The sequence below is a fragment of the Galeopterus variegatus genome, unplaced genomic scaffold (assembly GCF_000696425.1).
Source record: "Galeopterus variegatus unplaced genomic scaffold, G_variegatus-3.0.2 Scaffold2498, whole genome shotgun sequence".
NCBI classification, from domain to species: domain Eukaryota; kingdom Metazoa; phylum Chordata; class Mammalia; order Dermoptera; family Cynocephalidae; genus Galeopterus; species Galeopterus variegatus.
Window position 1 is genome coordinate 184,102 of NW_007728609.1, and position 7,627 is coordinate 191,728.

Here is a 7,627-nt window from a genome sequence, read left to right on the forward strand (position 1 = left end):
AAAAAGAAAATAGTGAAGGCAGAGACTACTTTTAGATATTAAAACATAAAAACCTCAACATTTTAAACAGTATGATTCTGGAGTAAGAATAAATAGAAAGAAATACAGTACAGAATCTATAGCTTCCAGATAGCCTTTTAAAAATTTAATGTTTTAAGTATTTGAAGTATCATGTATTAATGAGAGGCAGAGTGGTTAATAGATTGGCCTCCAGAGCCAGGCTGCCTGAGTTTAAATATAGCTGTGTGACGTGGGAAAAGTTATCTAAATTTTTGCACTTCAGTGTCCTCTTATGTAAGAAAAGGCATAATAATAATATGTCCTTCATGGATTATAGTGAAGATTAAGTGAGTTAATACATGTAAGACACTTAGAACAGACACTGACACATAATAAGTGCTCAAGGAACATTACTCTTAGTTTTATATGAGAGGGAAAGATTATTCCAGGAAGTGATTCTAGGATTTAGCATGAAAGACACTTTGTTCTGGCTCCTGCCTACATTTTTAGCTCCATTTCTCATCAGTTGACTACATGTAGCACCCTTCTCTTCAGCTATCAGAGAATTTTAAAAAGTTGTACATATCCTGCTTGCTCATACCCCTGTGCCTTGGTATGTGTGCTGTCTGTATACCATGTGTTTCCCCCTTCATCTAACTTATGTCTGTTTTTTAAAACCCAGGTTTTCTGGAGGAAAACCTCCTCTGGAAAGCCTTTCTGACTCCCCAGTTTGATTGGATTTAGATGGATCTCCTCTGTGTTCCCATGGCAGCCCATGTTTTCTCTATTAAGACATGTATCACACAATAAATCAATAAATAACACTATAAATTTATTAAGCACTCTCTGTCGCTCTCTCGCTCTCTCTTAAAAAACAAAATAGGGACTATGACTGTTTAGTTCCCTAGTGAATATTGGGGGCCTAGCACAGTACTTGACATAGAGTAGTCACTAAACTGTATGTTGAATGAATGACTGTACCTATAGTATACTATGTGTACCTTTATTTCCACCTTTATCACATAATCCTGGAGTTGTTTGTCTCCTCCACTAAACTGTAAGACTATCTTATCTGAATTTCTATGATTACTTAGAGTAAATGCTTAATAATTGTCTATTGAATGAATAGAGTTGGTACAATTAATTCACTATTTATGAAATAAAATTTTAAAGTTAATAATTTAGATTCTCAAAAATATATAGTCACAGAAATGGCTGTGTATTAATCCATTTCTGTTGCCTATAACAAAATATCTGGAACTGGNAACAAAATAGGGACTATGACTGTTTAGTTCCCTATTGAATATTGGGGGCCTAGCACAGTACTTGACATAGAGTAGTCACTAAAGTGTATGTTGAATGAATGACTGTACCTATAGTATACTATGTGTACCTTTATTTCCCCCTTTATCACATAATCCTGGAGTTGTTTGTCTCCTCCACTAAACTGTAAGACTATCTTATCTGAATTTCTATGATTACTTAGAGTAAATGCTTAATAATTGTCTATTGAATGAATAGAGTTGGTACAATTAATTCACTATTTATGAAATAAAATTTTAAAGTTAATAATTTAGATTCTCAAAAATATATAGTCACAGAAATGGCTGTGTATTAATCCATTTCTGTTGCCTATAACAAAATATCTGGAACTGGGTGACTTATAAAGAAACAGAAATTTATTGCTTACAGTTTCTGAGGCTGCTAAGTCCAAAGTCCATGTGGTGGTGGCAACAGTGACCCAGGGGTCTCACATTGCAAGATGAGAGAGCAGAGAGAGAGACAGACAGACTTTTCCTTTCTCTTCTTCTAAAGCCCTCCCAACCACACAGGACCACCATTTTTAATCCATTCACTACTGCACAGTCCTACAATCTAATCACCTCCTCAAAGTTCCACCTTTCAATCACCATAATAGGATTTCCCACCCTCTTAATAGTCACAGTGGGGGCTAAGTTTCTAATACATAAAACTTGGGGAATGCAATTCAAACTTCAGAGAGTTTTGGGAGGACATAATTCAATCCACTATGGGTTGAGATGGTAATTTAATATTATGTGTATTTTACCACTATTTAAAATATATATAGCCACAGAAAACTAGAAAAAAACAGAAATGTTAAATTATATAAACATAGTTTATATATAATTATATGTTCATATTTATGTAAAATAATATAAATAATTTAGCTATAACTAAAATGTATGAAAGATTTAAAAATTGAATGGCAAATAAATTTGTAAAACATTAGAGCAAATCTAGAAGGCAAATGGCCATAAGTAATTCATGTAAATCAATAAGAAAAACACTAAATCTTTAACACATAAATGGGCAAACAACATGAATAAAAAATATACAAAAGAGGAAATGCAGCTATATAGCTAATGAAAAAAAAAATTTTTTTTTTTTAGAGATGACTGGTAATGGGATCTTAACCCTTGACTTGGTGTTGTCAGCACCACACTCTCCCAAGTGAGCTAACTGGCCATCCCTACATGGGATCCGAACCCACGGCCTTGGTGTTATCAGCACCACACTCTCCCGAGTGAGCCGTGGGCCAGCCCTTAATGAAAAAAATTTAAATCACCAGTAATTAAAAACACATACTATACAAAAGAAGGAAAATAAGTGATGAAAACCAATGTTGATGAGATTGTAAGACACTGCTTATTGTAATGTAAATTTGTACAATACTTATGGAAAGTAATTTTCCAATATATCATGAACCAAATTTTTTTCATATCTTTTGATCCAATAATTTAAAAAATTTATCATAATACATTAACTTTAAATATATAAAATACTCCATGTAAAATATTTTTATATCTGTCTTCTATATGACAGAGAGAAAGTAGAAATAATTTAAAGATCCATCCATAAAGGCATAATAACCTATAGCATGAAATACCCATTTGATGAAATGTTGTAGAGTCATTAACATTTTCAAAAAATATGTAGTAACATTAAAATGCTTAAGATAAAAAAGTAATTGAGAAAATTATGACAAATTGAATAATCAGTATGATTTTAATGATGTCATAAGAGCAATAACCAATATATAGAATTATAAGAAAATATGCACATTTTATCATATTGTGTTTGGATGGTGAACTATGGGTTATAGTTATTTTCCTTCTTTTGTATACTTAATTTTAATTTTTACTTTTAATAAAAATGAACCATAAGAAAAAAACCAGTCAACAGTAGTTATAAAATTTTATGGGTGAGAAGCTAGATGTCTCCTCACTAAGATGAAGAACAAGTCAAAGATATCTGTTCTCCTGATTTCTATTCAGCATAATGCTGGAAGTCCCAGGTAGTGCAATAAAACAAGAAAAGGAAATAAAACATATAGACTTGGAAGCAACAAATAAAAGTTTTTTTATTCACAGATGATAATGATTGTCTATGTAGAATATCCCAAAGAATAAAACAAAAAATCCTGGCACTAATAAGCAAATATAGCAATGTTGCAAGATTAATATACAAAAGTCAATTTCTTTCTTATGTACCGGCAATGAAGAATTAAAATTTGAAATTAAAAAGATAATGCCATTTACATTGGCCTATTATTATTTCCTTATTATTATCGTTCTCCTATGGATGAATCTTTTAAAAAGACACACAAGAGCTGGCCTGTAGCTCACTTGGGAGAGTGTGGTGCTGATAACACCAAGGCCATGGGTTCGGATCCCTATATAGGGATGGCTGGTTAGCTCACTTGGGAGAGCGTGGTGCTGATAGCACCAAGTCAAGGGTTAAGATTCCCTTACCGGTCATCTTTAAAAAAAAAAAAAAAAAAGACACACAAAAAGAGAAATACTTAGGTGTAAATGTAACAAAATATGTACAAGATCTATATGAGGAAAACTACAAAACTCTGATGAAAGAAATCAAATAAGATCTAAATAAATGGATAGATATTTTATGTACATGGATATAAAAACTAAACATTCTGCAACTTGATCTATAGACTCAATACAATCCAAATCAAAACCCCAGCCAGTTATTTTGTAGATATTGACAAACTGATCCTAGAATTATTATGGAGGGGCAAAAGACACAGAATAGCCAACATGATATTGAAGGACTGACACTAGCCAACTTCAAGACTTACTATAAAGCTATAGTAATTAAGACAGTGTAGTATTGGTGAAAGAATAGACACACAGATCAATGGACAGAACAGAGAGCCCAGAAATACACCTACACAAATATAATCAATTGTTCTTTGACAAAGGAGCAAAGGCAATTCAATGGAGAAAAGATAGTCTTTTCAACAAATGGGGCTGGAACAACTGGACATGCAAAAAAAAAGAATCTAGACACAGACCTTACCCCTTTCACAAAAATTAACTCAAAGTGGATCATAGACCTAAATGTAAAATGCAAAACTATAAAACTTCTAGAAGATAACATAAGAGAAAATCTAGGTGACCTTGGGTTTGGTGATTTCTTAGCTATAACACCATAAGTGCAATGCATAAAAGAAAAATTGATATGTTGGACTTCATTAAAATAAAAAAGTTCTGCAAAAGATGCTAAGAGAATGAAAGACAAGTCATAGACTAGGAGAAAATATTTGCAAAACAGATAAATATCAGGTAAAGGACTGAGGCGTAGTGGATTGAATTACGTTCCCCCCAAACTCATTGAAGCTTGAATTGTAATCCCCAAGTTTTATGTATTAGAAATGTGACCCCCACTGTGACTGTTAAGAGGGTGGGAAATCCTATTATAGTAATTGAAAGGTAGAGCCTTGAAGAGGTGATTGGATTGTAGGACCATGACGTAGTGAATGGATTAATAATGGTGGTCAGGGGCGTGGTTCTGAGGGCTTTAAAAGAAGAGGAGGATCTGTCTTTCTCTCTGCTGTCTCTGTTTCCACCATCTTGTAATGTGAGACCACTGGGTCATTGTCACCACCACCAGATGGACTTTGGATTTCCCAACCTCAGAATCTGTAAGCAATAAATTTTGTTTTCTTTATAAATCGCCCAGTTTCAAGTATTTTGTTATAAGCAATAGAAATGGACTAATACGACTGGTATCCAAAATAAACAGAGAACTGTTAAAACTCAATAAGAAAACAAAAACAAGAACAAAAAATCAACACAATTAAATAATAGGCAAAAGATCTGAGCAGACACCTCAGCAAAGAAGATACAGAGATGGCAAAAAAGCATATGGAAAGATGCTTAACATCATATGTAATTAGGAAACTGCAAACTAAACCAAAAAATACCATTACACACCTATTATAATGGCTAAAATCCAAAATACTGACAATACCAAAAGCTAATGAGGACGTGGAGCAAAAGGAACTCTTATTCATTGTTGATGAGAATGCAAAATGGTACAGCCACTTTGGAAGACAGTTTGGCAGTTTCTTACAAAACTAAACATACTGTTATCATATGATCCAGCAGTCACGTTCTGTGATATTTACCCAAATGACTTGAAAGCTTAGGTCCGTACAAAAACCTGCACACAAATGTTTATAGCAGCTTTATTCACAATTGCCAAAAGCTGGAAGCAACCAAGATGTTCTTCAATAGGCGAATGGGTAAATAAACTGTGGTACATCTAGACAATGAAATATTAAGGAGTGATGAAGAGAAATGAGCTATCAAGCCACAAAAAGACATGGAGGAAATTTACATGCATATTGCTAAGTGAAAGAAGCCAATCTGAAAAGGCTCCATACTGTATGATTTCAACTATATGACAATCTAGAAACAGTAAAAAGTAAACAGTAAAACGATCAGTGGTGGCCAGGGAATGGGGGGTGGGGGTGGAAAGAGAGGAAAGAAGGAATTGGTAGAGCACAGGTAATTTTTAGAGCAGTGAAACTATTATTCTGTAGGATACTCTAATAGTGGATATGTGTCATTAAATATTTGTCAAAATCCACAGAATGTACACACAAGGAGTGAACCCCAGTGCAAACTATAAACTTTAGTTAATAATGTGTCAGTATTGGCTCATCAGTTGTAGCCAATGTACCATACTAATATTAAATGTTAAAGATGTTAAGCAAGATGTTAAAAATAGGGGAAATTGGGTGGTTGGGGGAAAGGGGTATATGAAAACTCTGTGCCTACAATTGTTAAAAAAAAGTTTATTAATTAAAAAAAAGCTTCTTGAGAAAGGCTCCGTTTTCAAATGTGTACTGAGTATTTGTTTGCTAGTGACCAATAATTTATCACTAAACTATTTCAGATTTATATGAGAAAATTAAGAAAATGGATAATTTTCAGGCCAAGTTCATTAAGCTGAATAAATCAGGACATATGCAGATAAAAACAGCATAACTTCACACCCATTAGGATGGCTATTATTAAAACAACAATAATAACAACAACAGCAGCAAACCAGAAAATAACAAGCTTTGGCAAGGATATGGAGAAATTGGAATCCTTACACATTACTGGTGGGAATGTAAGATGGGGCAGCCATGTGGAAGGCAGTATGGCAGTTCCTCAAAAAATTAAACATAGAATTACCATATAATCCAGCAATTCCACTTCTGTGTATATACCCCAAAGAAAGCAGGGACTCAAACAGGTATTTGTACACCAATGTTCATAGCAGCACTATTCACAAGAGCCAAAAGGTGGAAACAACCCAAAATGTCTATCGACAGAAAATTGGACAAACAAAATGCAGTATATACATACTAAGTAATGAAATATTATTTGGCTTTAAAAGGAATGAAATCCTGACACATGCGACAACATGGATCATTCTTGAAGACATTATGCTAAGTGAAATAAGCAGACACAAAGGGACTAATATTGTATGATTCCACTTATATGGGGTACATGGAGTAGTCAAATTTGTAAACATGGAAAGTAGAACGGTGGCTGCCAGGGAATGCGGGGAGGAAGGAATGAGGAGATACTGTTTAATGAGTGCAGAGTTTCAGTTTGGAAAGGTGAAAAAGTTTTGGAGACGGATGCTGGTGATGGTTGTCCAACAATGTGAACATACTTAATGCCACTGAGCTGTACACCAAAAAATGGCTAAATGGTAACTTTTATGATATGTACATAGTACCACAATAAAAAATTCCTTTTGAAAGAATGAATGAAGGGCCGGCCCGGTGGCGCAGGCGCTCCCGGCGAGGGTTCGGATCCCGTGTGGAGACCGGTTCCCGCTCACTGGCTGAGCGTGGTGCAGGCGCAACACTGAGGGGTGCGATCCCGTTACCGGTCCGTAAAAAAAAAAAAAAAGACAAAAAAAAAAATGAAAGAATGAATGAAGGGCCGGCCCGGTGGCGCAGGCGCTCCCGGCGAGGGTTCGGATCCCGTGTGGAGACCGGTTCCCGCTCACTGGCTGAGCGTGGTGCAGGCGCAACACTGAGGGGTGCGATCCCGTTACCGGTCAGTAAAAAAAAAAAAAAAGACAAAAAAAAAAATGAAAGAATGAATGAAGAAAAACATATATGAAGAAATCTTTGTGATGATTACACTGAGGCTTAAAGAATTCTCCAACATTTATGAAAATAGATTATGAATATATGAAATATTTATCAGAATTTAGTGAATCAAGATAGGGGCTTCATCTTTTTTTTTTTTTTTTTTTTTTTTTTTTTTTTTTTTTTTTTTTTTTTTTTTTTTTAAAA